The 21020-nt window shown below is 38.4% G+C and overlaps 1 pseudogene; it reads left to right on the forward strand.

Moving 5' to 3' along the window:
* The first annotated feature begins 11485 nt into the window (after positions 1-11485).
* LOC101563170 overlaps positions 11486-21020 on the forward strand; it is a 178272-nt pseudogene continuing 168737 nt past the window's right edge.

Raw genomic sequence — 21020 nt, forward strand, 5'->3', positions numbered from 1 at the left:
CTCCTACTTGATTCTCTAGAGCCCCTGAATACACGCATGTCTACCTTCCCAGGCTGGGTCTTCTTTGAGTTTCTTCTCCACAGGACCGACCACCCTTGCCCTACAGTAATATTTGTTGGTGAAATTCTGCAAAGTGGTGACTGCTTCTCCTAGCTGTCAGCTGTCAGCTGCTTGGGTCATAATTTGGCCCACTTTTGTCTTTCTCCAAGGGGAAGCACCCACCAGGAAGAGGAGATCCGTTCCTGGCTAAATCCTTGTGCCCAACACAGACACTCTCCCAGTGAAGATTTGAGGGAGTTTTTTCAATCATACTTCATGCCTGCTCACCTTCTCTGATCTCAATACCAACAAAGCTCAAGTTGCTTTCAGAAACTGTAACAGTAGGTATTAGCAGAAGGTCCAGGACTCATTCTGTGGGTGTTATCTGGCAACAGAGCCTCTATCATGATGAACTGTTCAAAGCAGAGCTCCTTGGCTCTTTTCCTTGCTTGTCAATTATATCAGAAAGTTTAGATTGAGACTGTTGTACACATGTAATAGTAGTCTTGATAGAGCACCACATTATTATCGAAAATTTCCTAGATGCTGACCATAACTCCATGTCCTCTTTTCTACCTGTAATAGTAAACTAAAGTGTCAGTGGGAATGACATTACCAAAGAAATAAAGTTGAATCAACTTTAATATTTATTTATTTATTTATTTATTTATTTATTTGGTAGAGGGCTTTACTACACAGCTCAGACTCATAGTGATCCTCTTGCCTCAGCCTCCCCAGTGCTAGAATTACAGGCATTCACCAACATTCCCAGTTTGGGTGGCCTAAACAGCAGCATGTCATGCAGTATCATGGATTGAACTCAGGTCCTTGCACTTGCCTGGCAGGGGCTCAGACCACCGAGCTATCTCCCCAGCCCTTTAATTTGTTATTGAAATCATGAATTATTTATTTGCAAATTTAAAAAAAATTGATTCTTAGCAAAAATCACCTGAGGAGTACTTCCGAGTTCGTTTTCCCCTGCTAGAATAAACACTCCAAGAACACAAGTGTGATACCTGGTTTTCCCCTCTACATTTCTGGCTCAACATTTGGGCACAAGCCGTGCAGCATCGCGTGGTGAACAGCAGCTGCTCAGTGAATAGCTGTGATGAGGGTCGGCACCTGTGTGTCTCAACACAGCACTGGATGTGTGGGCGGGACAACCGACTGTGTGTGGAGTGAATGAAGGGAAAGCTGACATCGTGAGCTAAGAAAGCATGTTTAACTTCTGGTCTACACGCATACAAAGCCACAGCCATCCATTGCGACGTGGCTAAAAGGCACTGGTGCTGAATTCAGTGACTATTTGCTACCTTGCATATTCTCAGCCAGGCATGGTGGCACACACTTGCAACCTCGGCACTTGGGAGGGTGAGGTAGGTGGATTTCTGTGAGTTTGAGACCAGCCTGGGTTGCATGGTGAGCTGAAGTTCAGCTTGAACTACATGAAAAGACTATCAAAACAGAAAAAAAGAATTTTTTATTTATTTGTGTTTTAGGAAAGGGTCTACAGAGTGTTCAAGATCACTACTAGATCAGACTCATAGTGATCCGCCTGTTTACAGCCTTCCAAGAGCTGGGATTACAGGTGCACTCTATCATGTCCAGTCTCAATTGCCATCTTAATGTGCCTTGGGGTGGGGCGGGGATCAAGCCCTCAGCTCCTGAGCCTGCTTGCAGGCCATTTAATCCACTGAGCTATTTGGCCGGCCCTGAAAAACTAATTTTTATAATCAATAAACACTAACCAAACAACTTCTATGTGGTCAAATATGTCATAGTATCATATATAATGGTATACCCTGTTAGTGTATGTGGTTCTTACATGAAGGATCTATACAAGGATTAACTTAAGTGATAGATGTTATGTTTATAAAGAAGGGTTTTAAAAAATTGTCTACATTTTTGTGATGAACATAAATGCTCTTAAAAATGTTTTTCTTATGGGGGGGATATAATCAAAATACATTTTATGTATTTAGAAAGCATTGCAGTGAAACCAGCTCCTTTGTAGAATCAATAGAAACTGATACAATGTATTTTATTTTTGATACTGGGTATCAAACTCAGGACCTTGCATTTGCCTAGCAGGTACTTATGCTGCTGAGCTATATTCAATGTATTTTTAAAAGTGAATTGAAATGATTTGTTTCAAATGTATTTGATTGTTACAGGGTACTACGCAGCTCAGATTCACAGTAATCCTCTTGTTTTCAGCATCCCCAGCCTGGGATTATGGGCCTATGCCAACACTCCCAGACTCTATGGAAGGCTCAGCCTGCCCTAGGAGAGGGGCTGGTGTGGCATGTGGTACCAGGGATCGAACCTCAGTCCTTGCACTTGCCTAAGCAGATACTTTAGTCCGCTCTGCTATCTCACCATCCCTGAAATGATGTTCCATGAAAGAAAACAAAAAACAAAAATCAAACAAAGGATCTTTTCTTTTTAGAATATGTGTGATCATCTTAGCGCTTCTTTTGACTGCTCTGCCATGAGCTTATTTGCCTTTCCCTGGGCAATGCCTGACGTGAAGAGGTGGAGAAAGCCTGCTTTGAGCTCACCTGTCTTTTGTTCTGCATTTTCTTTTCCCTTGAGCATATTTATTGACTCTATAGGCTGCCATGGAGTCTGGGAATTTCTGATGTTCTGAGTGGTAACCATTTGTAATGATGAAGAGAAGTGAGGTGGAGACACTGAAAAGTCCAGCTCTGTGACCTCCAGCAGTGTCTCAAAAATGAGCAGGTGGCCTTTGCCTTCCCTACACTAAAGCTGCAAGTTGCTCAAGAGTGCCTACTACCTCTCAGATGTTCACCTCAACTTGGACAGGATTTAGGACCTCACAGATTTGAGCTCAATACTGAAAATTTTCTCTGAAGAAAACACATCTGAAAGCTAATCCTCATGATAAACCAGAGAGAGCTTTGCATGTCACTAGACAGCAAGCTGAGTAAGGTAAAGGGTTTGGGCTTGGGGTGTTAAGGGCTTTATCCAACTAAAGCTGTACCAAAGACCTCCTCTTGGCAAATGAAATACTGGCCAGAAGAGAAAAAGGGTTTTGTTGAGTTGCCAAATTAAAAATACAGTGGGATTAAATAAATAACCTGAATCTCTATCAACCAAACTTTTTCTCTAAGCTATATCTAAGGGTGCTGTTTTACATAGTCATTAAAATCAAAAGTCCACTCATAAAGAAGTCATATTTGAAAAGGAATACAAAGAAAAACCATACAAGATTTCAAATCTTATTCATGATAATTTCATTACCATTGCATCCTTGTTGTTGACTTATGCTTCCTACAAATAAAGACTGGTAAGTTGAAAGTTTTTATTTGGCATTTACTATGAATGTTTGAGGGTTTGTAAATTAGGCACTTGATTTGTTGGCCTCAAGCCTGCCTTGTAGGACCTGTAAGTAAGTTTTCTGATGTGACAAATCAATTTTGTCTTAGAGATAGAGCTCTAAGTCTGAGTGAAGAGGGAAGTGAAGGAGCATAAATATGGCGACCTCTAGATGGGAGAGTGCCATGAACAGGCCCAGTGGAAGCCCTTCATGCCTCCTGGGAGAACAAAGGGCTTTGCTGTTTTCTGGTTTGGTGATTACAGACATTGTTGGTCAGGCTTATTGTGTTGGTGACAGATGTTGCTTTCATTTGTCTGCTAACCCATTCCCCTTCCTCAAGAAACAAAATTCTTACAAGATTCAATTCTGTGTATTTCAGACAGGATTTCCCTCACCTGACCCTTGGCCACAGTACTGTGCATGTGGTCTTACCTCTTATATCATCAAACGCTGTGGTTCAGACCTAAAAGTATTACCCCCCAAAGGCTCGTGTGTTCAGAAGCGCTGCTTTCAGAAAACAACTGCAGTGCAGGGACCCTAAACTCATTAGTGGATTAATCCAATTTGAGTTTATAAGTGAATGCACTATTAGAAGGGTGGCCTGAAAGGACATAGCCTTTGTCCCTGGCCCTTTTGTCTGCTTCCTTGTTGCCCTAGGTTAAACAGCCTATCTCTTCCATCCCCCTTTGCTTTAGCATTTCTTCCTTACAACCATAGGCTGAAAACTTTGAAGTTGTGAGCCAAAATATATGTTCCCTCCTTTAAATGAAGGGAATTGAGTATCTTGTCCCAGCAACAGAAATGCTGAATAATACATAGAGGCATGGCAGTTCATTTGGTCATAGGCATGTGGTCAGACAGGATATTCTTTGAGATTTTGCATATGACTACTCAAAGGAAGACAGTGTGGATTAATTAGTTCTTCATCATTATAAGGAAATACTGGACACTGGTTATTTAGGAAGAAAAGAAGTTCATTAGCTCATGGTTGTGTAGGCTCGAAGTCCAAATTGGCATGGTATAGCCTGTGTGAGTTGGCCCGTGTCTGTAGACCAGCAACATAGAGACCAATGTGACAAATGACTGCACCTCAGTGCCAGTAAGGGAGAGCTGAGTGGGACAGGTTTGCTTCCTTTATAACAATGACCTCAAGAGAACTACAGAGGGGTTAAGGCCTCCCACCCAGTTCCACTCCCTAAAGGCTCCACAGCACCTCCCAGCGCTGTCACACTGGGAACCAAACTCCAGTCACGTGAACCCTGGGGCAGGGCACAACCAAACTGTTTCTAACCTATAATGCCCACTTTGTTCTTGCTGGACTCACGAGAAGTTAGGATGTGGTAACTTCAAGCTTCCCACAGGCACTTTTCTATGCCCAACAAAAGAAACCAAGGGAGTAAGACCAATATGCACAAAAAAACTAAGTACAGGAGAGTAACACCAATATGGGAAGGAAAACAGTAAACAACAGAGAAGAGGATGAAAGGATAGATGGTAGCACCCAGTGCCCCATGTCCAGCTATACCTGAAACTATCATTAATTCTGGTCTCCACCTTACTCTTGATTTTTTTTTAGTTATAGGAAAAGTAAGTTATCTTTTGTTTTTTTCCATATTTTTATTGAGAAACAAATAGCAATGAGACAGTTTCAAATCCGATTAGTAGGACAGTTTTGATAATTAATACACTGCATATTGTTGTCTTAGTGGTTATTCATTGTACAAGATGCAGACATGATATCATTTTTACAAACAGTATTAAAACAAATCTTTCTATTCATTGAATTAAGAGAATGTAGCTGTATATTTATCCTAACTACTTTGAATATACAGATACAAAATGGTCATTCATTTGTATCCCCTTTTTTGTTTAGTTTTGTCATTTAAATATTATAGGTGTGTGAATTCAGCAAAATATTCCTACATAGTCCAGTAGTCTATCATAGTAATGGGTTTTCTATAAAACTGACAATGTCAGAAGTTGCTGACTTGAGCTTTTTAGAGCTCAGCATATTAATATGGCTTTACATTTTATACTTCATTTTCATACATTTCTGCTGGATGGTTAAGACCAAAGAAGAGCAAGACATATATAACAAGAAATGTAACTTTTGTATCTGACAAGGTCAGTCAAATCCCCTCCGGACTTATCCTGAAACCCTGTTCATCAGTTTGCAGATCCTTTGTCAGTGTCAGCCATGTGGATGAGTCATGGCCATTGCTTGACCAATTTGCTCTCTGTAAAAGCCTGAGAAAATGTTTTCTCTCCCATGTGACTCTCCTTAGGCACACTCTACATCATCGATCACTCTCCTCTGTGGCCCCATAATCTCATTAAACAGAAATTTTGGGACACAACTGAGTTACGTGATGTTATAGTTCAGGTTCTCTTATGTCCTGCGTCTTCATTGGCCTTGAAAGGCTAGGGCCAAAATGTTGGCTGTCCTTGTAGCCCTCCTGTTTCTCTAATTTTTGGTCTACAAATTTAAGTTGTTAAACCTCCATTATCTTTTGTATATAAAGTATTCTGATTTGGGTTTTGTTTTAATAACCATGAACCCTCTAAAATATGTATTGATAAAAAGTGTCTATTCTTTCTCCTACACACATATCCCAGGATCATGCTAGCAGCATTAGCACAATTACATTCAAAAAAATATTCTACTATCTTCTATTCACTGTACTCAACCATGTATATGATGCCAAATTTAGTAAATAACATGTTAGTTCAAGTTTCCTAGAATCAAAGCTTAAGAGAAAAATTCATGGGTGATTTATTTAAGGAATGCTCAATAAGACTAAAAAGAGACCTCAGTAAGGGAGTAAGGGAAAGATAGAGAAAAGTCCTAGTACAAGGCCAAGGATAGCTTCAATCTTGTTCTGCAGGGGTGCTCAGGAATGTAGTTGGCACCATAGAGCTTGTCCAGCCTCAAGGCAAAAAATGTAGTCATTGGCAGCCTCTGCCAGCCCACACATTGGATCCTGGCAGCTCCCAGGATTTCTCAGTTGCCAGCAGGTAACGCTCCTGAAAAGACTGCAGGTGGGAGCTCTGAGCAACAAAGCCAGCAGCAGCCTGAGGGTGAGCACACCAGCTTTAATGGGGACCTGGGGGGATCTGACAAGGCACGGGGAGTTTCTGTTAGGAAAGCAGTCTTTGTCCTTTAGGTACAATCATCCCTTGGTTCTACGGGCATTGATTTCAGGAAGCCTTCAAAATCTCAGATCCACACAAGTCCAAGTCTCTCATGTAACGGTGTTTAGTATCTGTATATTGCATATTCTCCACACTTTAAATCAACTCTAAATTATTTATAGTTCTCCACAGCATAAAGTTACATAAAACATTTTTAGACTATATTATTAGAGAATAATCAAAAAAGTCTATGTGTGTACAGAACAAGTGAAACACTTTTCAATTCATGGTCGGTTTAATTGCAGATGCAGAATTAGAGCACTTGGTGGGCCACTATATTTATAACTTAGAAAATGTACACAAATTTGAGAGAGAGAGAGAGAGAGAGAGAGAGAGAGAGAGAGAGAGAGAGAGATATCATAGTTATTACTTTGTGAGACTACAAAGGAAAGAAATAGGAGAGGAGGGATTATCACATTGAGTAAAACTTTTTTCAAGGCATTGGGACATACATGTCAACCAAATTTCATGTTTATTTGATGTCTATGCTCTGTCTAATATATTTATATTTCCTCTTTCTATTATATTGATGTATCTGTTCTTGAGAAAGGTAGGCTTAGGAAACATTTTAATTAACCCCATGATGAATTGGCACTGTAGAAATAAAAGATCTTTGATAGGGTAAGAAGGAACAGAATGTGGACCGAGGGCAGGGAGCCTGGGTGACTGGGTTGTGGGAGAGGAGGCTGAATGAACAGTGGGGATATGCCAGCTTTGGGTAGCATGCTGGAACTGGGATCAGAAAGGTTCTGGGTGGGATGAGTGTTGTAGGATAACTGCAGAGAAGGAAACGGGGGTGGGACCAGAGAGTAAGTCTGAAAGTAGAGGAACATCGGTCTCAGGAGAGCCCAGAAGAGACTGAGTGCACAAACACAGGGGAAACAATTTGGCAGAGAATTCCAATTTTCTGTGACTAATAGCAAGCAAATAAAAAATTACATACACAGTATTTATAAGAAATATGTAGCATATGTCAATATAGCATATAATAAAGATCATACAGTATATATGTAGCATGCATACTATGTAGGCGTATATGATTTCTTTTTTTCAGGTGCAGAGAGGCGCCAGCTTTATTGGCACTGCCTCTAGAAGAAGGTGTTGGGCCTCTTGGTGGTGAAGCGGGGCTTGTGCTGGCGACGCAGGACCCGGGTGCCACTGCGGGAGTCCCAAGGCATCCAGGTGCTGAAGTTCTTCACAAGCAGTGGAGACTTCTCAAATCCCTGCTCACAGTAGATGATCTCCTCTGAAGATTTCTTCATCTTCTTAAGCTGGGACATGAAGGACCAGAAACGCGACTTGGCGATGACACGGTTCGGTGCGAAAATCAGCACGCTGTAGAGAGACGGCGTGCGGCACCTTGGGTGTGTAGGGAGAATCCCACCACCTTGCGTTCCCGAGTGTACCCGAGGCTTTCATGGTGCTCCTTTCTTGCTTACCGCTACCCACGAAAAGGAAGCTGTATATGGAATTGTATAACTTGTGTTATTTATATATTTTATGTGTATGTGTGATTTTGAAATACACCTGTGAAGCAAAATTAAATTTTACTACTGTATTAAAAAAAATAAGGTAACTTATCTTTCTAAATACGTTCCTCCCATACACAAAAGTGAATTGATTCTAATCTTTGGCTTATATCCTGCTATAATCCTTAGTAACCCCATGGCCCAAGGTTATTTCATTTATTTTTTATTTGTTTATGTCTCCACTCCGGGTTGGGTCTTCCAGGCACACTCTAGCATGAGCACACCCAGAGGGACACACCGATGTGTTGCCTCATGTTCATTGCTGTTTCAGGCACCCTTGCAGACCAAGCCGCAGTTTATGTGTTCCCGTGGCAATAAACACTTGGATCGTTGCCGAGCTTTGGCTACTTTGCTTTGTATTATTCAGAACATTCTTGGACACGTCTCCTGGTACATGCATCTGAATGAATTTCTTCTGAGTGTGGGTATGTGTTAAAAAGGGAAAAGGCTGCTTGGCAAATGTTTGCCTGTATTAGAAAATTCCAAAGTGTTTCCTAAAGTTGCACAGGTTTTCATTCTTAATATCTGGGTGTAAAAATTCTTTGTGGGCTAGGGCTCTAGCTCAGCAGTACTGTTTTCATATAGGAAGCCCTGGATTCAATGTCCCAACACTACAAAAACAGAGACAGACAGAGGGGAAGGAGGGAGAGACGCAGACAGGGACAGGGAGAGGAGAGGAGTTCCTTTGAGTAGCATGTCCAAAATTTGGTATCCTGGGGCACTGGTTTATCCAAAAGATTTTTGTCAATCAATTGGCTATGAAGTTATATTTTTGTTTTGATTTGTATTTTCCCAATGAGAAAGGAGGTTGAAGACCTCTTGGTACTATTTGTAGCCCATTATATTTTTGCTTCTAGTTCATCCTTGTTCATATTTTAGAATTCATTTTCCATTTCAATTGAGTGTTTTGAGTGTCCAACATGCATCTAAAGAACATCTTCATAGAGATCTGTGCCTAGTCACATCAATTAATTGTGTTACAAACACATGTTTTGAGTTAGCAATTTGTTGTTTTGCTTTCTTTCGTGTGTCTTGGATGACTAGAAAAGTCTTCAATTTCTTCTCAATTTTTATTTTATTTTTTGTTTATTTTATTTATTTTTTAATTATTTTATTGAGAAAGAAACAGCAATGAGACAGTTTCAAAATAGTTTCAATACTTAATACATTGCATATTGTTGTCTTAGTGGTTTTTCATGGTACAATATGCAGACATGATATCCTGTCCACAAACACTATTAGAACGAATCTTTCTATTCATCGAATTAAGAGAATGTAGCTGTATATCTATCGTAAATATTTTGAATATACAGATACAAAATGGTTCTTCGTTTGTATTCCCTTTTTTGTTTAGTTTTGTCAGAGAAGTGTATTCCATTGTCATTTAAATATTATAGGTGTGTGAATTTAGTACCTATACTTCCAGTAGTCCATAATAGTAGTGGGTTTTTCTGTAAGACTAAATATATAGAAAAATATATAAAATAGTAAAAATTAAATGTGTCCAGGTAACAGATTTAGTTTAGCTTTACTTTTAAAATCTTGTACATAAATGTCTGTGTGAATGTTTATTTGGAAGAATATGGATAGCATTTTAATACAGATTACTAAAAGAAAACTTTAAATATTAAATATCTTCATGCTTTTTGCATAATGTTATTCAATTAATAGTTAGTTCCTGATTCAAATATAGCAACATTCCAGAAAATTTAGAAATCTATTAAAGAAAGGAAAGACAATGCTTTCTATACTAAAATAAGGAGAGTCTAACATAAGCATTAAGGGATTAACCATAGCTAATGTTCTGTCTAGTGAGACCATGAGTCATCTTTTCATACCTATAACATGTAACTTGTCCTAATTTCTTAAAATATGTGGCACTATCCAAGCTTTAAAGCAACGCACACAGTCATTGTCATCGATAGGAACTATCATCACTTAATTGAAGAAACTGAAACTCCATACTAGGGCTTTATGAAGAGAACCAACACCAACTGAATCCCACCCATTCCTGGCTCCCACTGCCGGAAGACTGAGTGAGGCTTTCCCCAGGGCCAGATACACAATTGATTATAAGTTACTCCTAGGAAATGCGGAACTGAACACTCACCTGAAGAAGCAACTGGAGAGTGGTAGGCTCAGCATTTCTGTCTCACCACTTAGAAGTACTACAGGGAAATTTTCAAGACTCTTCACAACCTTTAAATCACAGCTTGTGAGACTGGGCGAGAGTGTCAGAAGTGAGTTTTGCAAAACTTGGAACATGGTTCAGGATTTATTACAACTTCAAATAGTTGTTTCAAATAGTAGAGTTTTAGTTGATTTTGGTGTCAGAAGGATAATTTGATGATTTTTTAGAAATATGCCTAGTATGGAAAACAGTTATAGATTTGACTTGAAATTTCCTATATGACAAAAATTTTTGTGTAATACATCCAAGTTTCAAAATGGTTCTCACCTTCATAAATTTATTTGCCCCTCTAATAATTCCACGAAGCAGACAGGAATCACTAGTCCCAATGAGGTAGTCCAATCTCAGAAGAAACACAACATTCTTCTATAAAATTCGATGACCATTCTCGGTAAGTGATAAAGCCATGCTCAATCTCAGACCAGTTTTTCCCAAATTCAGTGGATTCTCTTTTTCTTCTACCACAGAACTTAGGAAATATGGTCACTCAGCAATTGACTAAATTGCCAGGAATGTCTGTTTTCCAATTTCTAAGATGCATGAAGAAAACTAATTGCTATCATGAGGAAAAATATACCACATTATGAAATAATTAAAGCAATTTCCCTCTTCCAAGAGAAAAAGGGAGGCAGCAGTTTAGCTACTTGAAGAAACCAGGCAAGATACAGAGGCAAATTAAAACCAAGAAGCCCTGAAGAGTAACACAGGTGACAACATACAGAAACATCAGGAAGAAAGAATGCAGGGCTACTGCCAAGGCTCCCGCTTAGTTAAGCATGCAGTTATACTTGTGAGTTTTTTGGTAACAGGATAAGTGGAGTCAAGGGAAAGGCAATGGTACCAGATGAAATCTGGGGTCTTGTTTCATGGAGTGTATTGGAGATGGGGAGAGAGAGGAACTGCAAACCACACAAGCAAAGACTTATGGTTGATGGACTAGCAACACTGTGTAGGGAGTGATGAATAATGAACTTTAATTCAGAAAACAAAGGCCTTGGTGATGTACATTTGATGTGATATGTTGCCACAAATAAATGAGCAAGGATCTTGTTTTTTCAATGTAAGCATTCGTTGAATAAACCTAAATTACACTGGGAAACTAGGAATTTAAAAACAGAATTTTTCTGAGAGAAGTCAATGTTTAAGTGTAATGGAGGTGCCACACGAGCAAAATCACTACAGTGCAGTGTGGCGATGGTGGTCAAAGAAGGCTCAGGGATGCTTGTGGGCAGAGTTCATAGTGGGTCAGCTCTGAAGGATATTCAGGCCTTAGCAAAGGAGGTTGGAAGAATGTTCTTCAAGAGACTGGTGAGAGAAAGAGCTTGGTGTGGGCCAGCAGGATAATCCAAGGTCGAACACAAGGTCAGCATCAAGAAGGGGAAGAGGAAGCAAATGTGCCACCCATTGGGGCACGTAAAGTTGTTGTGAATAGAAAACAAATTTGCTGGTCAGAGGAGCGTGGCACCATTACGCTGCCCTCCTGGTCGGGAAAGAGGAGCACTCCAGTGTGTTGTATACACCAAATCGACACAGGCTTTTAATTATGGAATTTTAAGTTAAAAATAGGTAATAATTAAAAATCAGGTATATGACAGACTGTTTTACTAGGACCATGTGCTTATGACCTTATTCTACACCAAACTGCTACTGAGTAAACCATTGTGCTACCTCATATCAACCGACACTAGAAAGTGGTCCCAGTAGGGAATATCAAAGGGGAAGACACAGATACATCAGGTTTCAGGCTTTCTGGAGACAGACAACAGATATGGTGGCTTTATTTTCTGGGTCTCGGGGAATTCCATTAACCCTCATACATTTGCTTTAAATAACTTCAATAATGTTAGTCTAACAACCAAAAGGAAACAATTTCTTCAAGGAAATAAAATAAGATATACTAATTTTATATCTAACTAAAATACAAAAAAACTCCAAAAAACAAACCCATAAAATGCTTTTGAGTGCATAGTTCCTATAATTTCTTTTTGAATTCATTTTAATGAGAAAAAAAGATAAAATAGTAATGAGACAGTTTCAAAACAAGTTAGTGGGACAGTAACAATAATTAACACATTGCACATTAATTTATTTGGAGTAGTTACTCAGAGGCAAGATGCAGACATGATACCTTCTCAAACAATATTAGTACACCTCTAGAATGTGCATTTTACCCGCAAAAAATGACTGGAGAACCCATAGCAAAGAAGCTCTCAGGATTACACTCAAAAGCAGAACGTGGTCTGCCACAAATATAAACATTTTAGCTACTGAACAGAATACAAAGGCTGTAAATATTTAGCAGTATGGGAACGGCGCAAATCACAAACCCTGGGAGAGAAGCTTGAAAAACAATGGAAGGCAGTGAGAATGTGCTTCCGATCTTACCTTTCACAACCCAGAATAAAGGAGATGTCCCTTAACTATGATCACTTGTAGAAATTATGCAATTGCTAAAATAGAGAGCCAGCATAAGGCAAGATGCAGGCAGGGATCAGTTTTGCCACTATTGCCATAAAGGTCCCTTGATAACTGTTTCAAGAAAGATGGACACATGTATATTACTTTGTTACAATTATAAAGAAATTATGTAGCAGAAATAGGCAAATGTTCCAAAAGATCAGAAGAAACATATATATACATTGCAGTGAATTATTAGTCAAATTGAAGAAAATCTATGCAAACAGAAATCACAACAACGCCAACTTTAAGACTTAAACATATCTCATATGTCAATAACTATGAATATGTTAGATATCATAGTTAAAAAATAAATTGTATTATGAAGCAAAACTCAATTATATGCTGGTAAAACAGACAAAAGACACAGAATCATTGAAAATAGAAAGAATTATAAAAGACGTCCAGACAAAAAAGAAATACCAGAGACAAAAGGAAAAAGTGTGTAAACAAATACAGTTGTTACCTGGGCAAGGTGACACATGCCTGTAATCCCAGCACTCAGGAGGCTGAGGTGGGAAGATCTCAGCAACTTCAAGGACAGCCTGAACCACATAGTGAGACTCTGTCTCAAAAGAACAAAGAAAGAAAATAAAATAAAAATAATCATTGAATTCATAATTAAAAGCTGAGTACTTTCAGGGTAGACAAGAAATAGATAAACTCTATTAAATAACCTAATCAAGAAAAACAAAAGAACACACAGATTAAATCATGAGAGGTGAATCATTACAGACTAAAGAAAATGAAGGAATTGATTATTTTTAACAATATGCAAATAAATGGAAAAGCTGAATAAAATTTATGGTTTTAATAAATGATTTTCTAGGGAAACATGGATTCCTAAAGCTGACCCTAGAAAAAATAAAAAAATTATAAATACCAAAAGCTATAAAATTTGCACTCGCAAGCATGTGCACACACACGCACACACACACACACACATACACACAGTACAGACGTTTCTGGACTGTTGTTCTCAGTACTTAAACAATTTTGTTACCATCTTTATAAAAAATATACAAGTCTTTGATTGAAAAAGTTAGTGAGTTAATGTTTATCTGGAATCAATAAATAAAAAGGATAGAGTAAACAGAAAATACCAAAATAATGCAAATATTACAACCCAGGTAAATAATGTATATTTATATTAATTACCACAGCTGCAATATTTTCCAAAAAATTCTCAACTACAGACTTTATGATCACTTTATATAACAATGCTTTCTGCGCATCATTTTCTACAGAAAGATGCAAAAGGCAATTAGTCTTCCTTCTGGCAATAGTAATCAAAAATTTGTATTTTAAAACTTTTGTCTCCTATGGTTTGTTCCATTTTCGCAACTCATTATGGATAATTTAGAAGCATTTTGAGACTGCCGGCAAGTTTAGGAGCATTACTATTAAGTTTCTTTCCTATTCAAGATTGTTTCCAGGCACTTTACATTTTCTTGTGTACTGACTAATCTTAAATAATATTTGAATGGATTGTTACTCATTAGTTAGAACAATTCAAACACATTTTAAAATTGCTGCTTTGTTGTACTGAGCAGCATAATTATTTTATGTAATCAAATTGCTCATAAAGTACATGTTTGACTTATTGATAAATATGTGTGGTTTTGTTACTGGAATACTTCAGGCTTTTTTAGCTTTTTGTGGTAATTCGGCAAAGTGTCCATCTGGAACCTGATAATCTTAAGATACAGTTCAAGGCACGTATGACTTCTCATACAGGTTTTTTTTGTTGTTGTTGTTGTTTCAGATCTATGTTCTCTCTATAAGAATTTTAAGGGCTGGGAAGATAGCTTAGTGGCATAAGCGCCTGCCTGGCAAGCATAGGTCCTGAATTCAATCCTCGGTACCAAAAATAAAAAGAATTTTAAGGTGTACTATTCATAGTTTTATTTGTAAAAAAGTGGTACCTTCATAAGTGAACTGTTACTTTATTCCATGTTTTCTGTCCATTTTGACTGTGGATTGGTTGAAAAATGGTTATGTGCATACACATTTGCACATGCTGTCCTTGGGAGTGTGCTACAGATTGTCCTCGGGCTCCATTTACTTCAGACTTTGCTTCTCCTCTCCCTTGACAATTCCAGAACTGGGCACCTGAAGACAAAATCATCTTTCGCACAACTTTTCTTTCTTAGCTTCCTCTTTCCCTTCCCCTTGTCCTCCTCCTTCTTTTGCCTTAGTGGATATTGAACCCAGGGCCTTCACAGTGAGCTACATCCCTGCCTTAAAAAAAATTTTTTTTTGATATTGGGTGTCACTAAGCTGCTAAACTACTCAGGCTGGGCTGAAACTTGTGATTTTCTTGTCTCAGCCTTCTAGAATGCTAGCATGGCAGACATCCACCAACATGCCCAGCTTTAGGATGATCTTTAGCTCTGCATTTTCATTTTGTGATGCCAGGTAAGTAAATAGAGTGGAAAAGAAGCAGTACTGTGAAAGCAAGTGCTGTGTCCCAATCTGCCATTCCTAATGTGTTGTTGCTTTCGGTGCTGACACAAAGTACCTCACTCTTCAAACCAAAGCGAGAAAGGCTTATTTAGCTCACAGTTTGTGGAGGTTTCAGTCCATAATCAGCTGGCTCCAAGGCAGAGAGGCATGGCACGGGGCCACAGTTCAGAATGTCAGAAGACAACAAAAGCAACAAGAGCAGAAGTGGAGGGGAGAGCAAGTCTCTTTCTCTCTCTTATGTTACGTGCAGGTTCTCCTGCCCCGGGGTGGGTCCCTCATGTCCTCACAATCCTGCCCTTCTCCTGCACAGGCTCAGGATGTTCATGAAGGGAGAACCCTGGACCCTTGCTCAGTCATGTAGTTAGACTTCTAAACTTCTTTTTTTGTTTGTTTGTTTGTCTTAATATTTACAAAGACTATATTTTAATTAGGAGACTATTAATGATATACAGGTTCATTTGTAGCAATTCCTTCTTAATAGTGTTCAGTGAATTATTTATTTGAGTTGAATTTTTCCAATAATTACAAAAATCTAACATTTTACACTAATTTTCAGTGAAATTGTGGAAAACACAAAGGGTTCAGTGCTCCTTGATATAATGTATCCACCATTACAGGCAACATAACACAACCGTGACAGAAAGTCATAGGGTGTGTGTGTGTGTGTGTGTGTGTGTGTGTGTGTGTGTGTGTGTGTTTGCTGCCTCCCATTAAATTCAAACTAAGCATATGCCAAATGGAGCTCTTCCACTACAGCTTGGTTTCTTTAGAAACAGATGACAGGCAGCATTTTAGGCTGCAAAGATATTTGCTTGGTATCATCAACAGCTAGGACGTGAATGAGAGGAAGTGGGACTACACAAAGAAAGATGTTAACCTGTAATACAGGGAACCCTTGAGATAGGATCTCTTGTCAACAGTGAGACAGATCTCCTGTCAGCTCTGCACTGAGCTGAGACCCCCGGGTCACATGGCCCTCTAATAATCACCAGGTAGGAGTGTTATCAGGAGCTCAGGAACTGTGACCGCTGTAGGTTCTTGGTATCCTGAAGAACTGGTGGGGCAGGACACAAAGAAATAGAAGTGAAAGCATAGATTTTCTAGCAGTGATGCACTTTTCAGGGTGGGAATGGGCTTGGGAAAAGAGCTCGCGGTTCCAAGGAAGCAAGTCAAAGAATCTACTTGTGATTTTTATATGTAGGGAGCAGCTCTTTGACCTGGCAGTGATCGACTCCATTGTGGGGGAAGTTTTCTGCTTTCTGTTGTAGGGAGAGTTTTCATCTTCATATGGACCTTCGTGGAATAGTCCCGGTGTCCAAAGTCCATGGGTGTGTGTGGGGTGGGGCTGTGAATACACAAGGCAGATGAGATTATAATGAATCACAATTAAATTGTGGTTACTTTCTTTTTTACTTCATAATTTATTAATTTCTATTTTTATTACAGCATAGTTATGTATTTTATATGCAATAAACATTTTGATTTGTGCATGGTATTTTGTGGGAAACAAAATATTTTAAGCTTTGTTCTTCCAACATGTTCTACTTGATATTTCTGTATTATGCCTTTTAATGACAACTTTATGAGTACCTGCAGACATGATATCTTGTCTACACACTATTAGTTCAAAACTTTCTTCTCATTGAACTAAGAGAAAGTAGCTGTATATCTATGCTATTTTGTATATACAGATATTATATATATTTTTTACTACAAAATGATCCTTCATTGATATCACCCTTTTTTGTTTATTTTTGACAGAGATGTGTATTCCATTGCCATTCATATATTGTAGGTGCATGAATTCAGCAGAGTAATCCAATATACTTCAGTAGTCTATAACAGTAGTGGTTATTCACATGACTGGCAATGTCAGAAGTTGTTGACTTGAGCCTTTTACAGCTCAGCATATTAATATGGCTTTACTTTTGTGGTTACTTTCAGGTGTTCAAATACCTCCTAGAGAATGTGCCTCCTGGTGTGGTCTAGTTGTTAGAGCAAGAGGTTCTTCGTGGTTTCCAGGGTCTTAGTTTCCAGAAGCCTACAGTCCACGTGCCCATCTTGTCATCTCAAGTAGGTGTGGTCTACTTGTTAGAACTGGAGGCTTTTCATGGTTTTAGAAAGCTAATTTCCTCTTTTACTCTCTGCCCCTCAGGCCTCCTCCTCTAGGAATTGTTCTGTGTTCAACTTACAAAGGGCTACCCTGGGAGGGATGTGCTCTCAGCAAGGTTGCCCTGACAGTGAATTGCTTGTGTCAACTTGAGTAGGAAACACCCAGTTAAATGGGCTTATTATAGTTCTGAGTGTAGGAGATCCGTCCCAGGGAGGATTGTCAAAACACAATGGTACACAAAGAAGGAAGGATTGCTTCTGTTTCCTCAGAGGAGCTCCAGTATTTGCTTTCAGTTTGGATGTTGTCTCCTAGCTTGCACTGCAGATTCTTCAGTCTTCCATCACTGATCTCTCAGCCTCCTGATAGGGACTCACATGGGTCACTAGAGGGAGCACCCGACCTTTGACCTTGGGATCCCTGGGATGCAGACACATCTTTTGTATTCTGCTATGCCAGACTTTGTGGGTGGCCATTGTAAGCAAATCTTGTAAATTCTTATGTATTTAGTACCTTGTGCTAAATCTGTTTTTCTACTAAGGACTGACTGATACAGTGGCTCTATCCAGTTAGAGAAGATGCTGAAAGATCTGACAGCTGAGTGTCAGTGCACTCCACCCAGCTGGGATGAAATCCTTACCTGAAGTGGGATTTGGTTGGTGCATGTCTGAGTTTACCATGTTTCCTTTAGTCAGATCCTAAAGATGTCTGCAGTCATTCCAACACTGCCTGATAAAACAAGAGCGGCATAAAATTAGCATGGAAAGACATAGTGGGGCTCAGGCCCACATTGTGACTAATATCATTTTACTTAGCAAATTTGACAAAACAAAACAAATGACCATGTAAACAAATTGTGGGGGCTTTTTGCAGAACTCATTGCAATCCCATGCAAAGGGCCTCAAAGCTTAAGTTACATTAGCATCTATTAATCCTATGAGTGTGACCCAAGTGTCACATCCCCCAAACCAAGCATCCCAGATGCTTACAAAGAGGCATTTCACCAGACTGTGAAGGTTAATCCAGCACTCCTTAAACTGTTCCAGAACAACAGTTTGAAGCAGTGTTTAAAGGTTTCTTTTCGTAAGGTTAGCATGATATTGAAACACAAACCACACACACACATACACACACACACACACACACACACACACACAGACAGAGATAGGGAAAGAATGTAAATGGCAGAACAAAATAACTTACATATATCAATAATCAAATTATAAGTAGAGTTGAGGAAATGCTGAAAAAGAAAAGATAGAAGATGTGTAGGTTTTACAGATGTTAAAGCACACACTCACACTAATTAAAACAGTGCAGACTGTTACACGCATGCACAGACAGATCACTGAAGTATGCCTGATATCCCAGAACATGAACCCTAAAACACATAAAAATTTAATATGTGAAAGAGGATAAAAGTTTTCAAAAATAGAGTTGGAAAATTGGAAAAATATATGGAAAGGGCCTGACCTCACCCTACACATAAAAATGAACTCCATATTTTTAAAGATTCAATACAAATTGAAACCATAAACTGCTAAAAGAAAACATGGAAGAATTTTTTAAAACTAATCTTGAAGGGAAAGTGTCATATCTTATAACATAAAACGTGAAAAACTTACACATTTAACCACATGCATGAAAATATAATTCTGCAAAGAAAAAATATGTTAAGGACACATCACAGAGTAGAAGCAGATATTTATAGTTGATGTTGGAAATACTGAGATCACCTATTTTATTTTAGTTATTTTATTTTTTTATTTTTAAAATTTTTTATTTATTTTAATGAGAAAAATGATAAAATAGCCATGAAACAGTTTCAAAAACAGGTTAATAGAACATTTACAAAATTAATGCATTGCATGTTGTCTTCCTTTTAGGAGGACAAAATGTACACATGATATCTTGTCTAAACACTACTTTGTCTTAATTCAATGAGAAGGGATCACCTGTTTCAGAGAGCTTTTGTAAATTAACATAAAGAGAAAAGAAATTCAAAAGAAAAAGAAAAATTCTTTCAACAGTTAATACCACTAATTTGAAGATAACATTATGCAATACAACAACCATTGTCAAATTCCTATTTGTTTAATGAAAATTTTTATCATTTCTAATGTTTGTTTTTATCATTTTTTATTCTTTAAAAACTAAAAATAAAAAACAAAAAACAAAAAAATAACCTAATGCGATAGCAAATACAAATGGTTCTTTTGAATGTAAAAAGATACTTAGTCTAATAATAAGAGGAATGCTAATTAAAACTACAAAGAGGTGTCATTTTCTACCTATCAAATTGGAAAAGTTAGGCTCATTTACTAACATAATGTATCAGCAGGGTGTACGGGAGGAATAGGAACTCTCCTGGAATGGGAACCTAATCACCACATACTCCTAGGGGGGCAATTTGGCAGTATTAATTTACTTTACAAATTTGTATCTCCTTTAATTCAGGAATTCTACTTCTAGAAATGTATCCTCTTACTGTAAATTAGAGTGAACCAATGAAACACTTGTTTAAGTCGGCCAGAAATGGTTAAATATCTGCACTTTTTTATGGTCTAGCTCACTACTTGAAATGATCAAAATAATAAATGTGAAAAGAAAAATACAATCGGAGCAACTTAAGTACCTATAAGTAGGGTATTGCTTAAATAAATTGTGGTTTATCTTTTCAGTGAAAAATCACTGAGAATTTCTACTTAAGTGAAGTATTTCCATATTGCTTTCTGAAACAACTCTATGTTAAGTTGTTCAGTTAGCAAAATATTATGAATGGTATGAATTCATTGAAATAAAAATATAAACAATATAACACATTTGTGCAATCTTTCTGGTATGCATATACAAAATGTTCTGCTGGCTTGATCCATGAGGATATCATTGTGATGTTTGTTTTTGGGGAAAAAAAGAGCTACATGGACATTCTAATAACTAGTTCAAAAAATATTGCAAATAAAGACATAGTCCACATCTTTGAGTCTTGGAAATACATAAGCTTATTTTGTGTTAAGGTATCTATTGAGGCTGAGGCAAGAGGATGGCAAGTTTGAGCTCAGGTTTGACAATTCAGAAACTCAGTGAGACCCTGTCTCAAAATAAAAAGGGATGGGAACATAGCTCAGTGTCAAGGTCTTGAGTTCAGTCTTTGAGAGAGAGGAAGAGAGCAGAGAACTAGAGTGAGAGCGAGAGCAAGGAGGGACAGAGTCAGAGAGACAGACAGAGACAGAGAAGGAGAATCACATTCCGTGCAACACACTAGTTGTTCTAGTGTCAGGTGGCCGCTGAGAATAACACAGAAAAATCCCCTGCTTACTGTCTCGGGACAGGAGACAACACAAAAAAAAGCTTATGAGTGTCAAGAGGTGACAATGACTGATGGTGAAGTAAACTAGAGGGCTTTTAGTAAGGCAATGTTTGCACAAAAGCCTCGAGGAGACAAGGATCAGTAAGACTCTGTGTGGGAAGCTGGGACAGAAAGAAAGCAAAGACAGAAGCCCTGCTGCAGGAGCAGCCCACAAAGTCTGAAGAACAGCGGAGACCTGTGCGTTTGTGTAGGTACCAGTGGGAGGAGAGGCAGGCGCTCAGGAGAGACTGTCAGTGGGGGAATCATGTTGGCTTTTAAATGAGAATAAAGACATGTAATTGGGAGTCATTTCTACTCTGCTTTCAGATTTAAGAAGCAACAGAGTT

The sequence above is a fragment of the Octodon degus genome, unplaced genomic scaffold, assembly GCF_000260255.1.
Source record: "Octodon degus isolate 3935 unplaced genomic scaffold, OctDeg1.0 scaffold00006, whole genome shotgun sequence".
In the NCBI taxonomy this organism is placed as follows: domain Eukaryota; kingdom Metazoa; phylum Chordata; class Mammalia; order Rodentia; family Octodontidae; genus Octodon; species Octodon degus.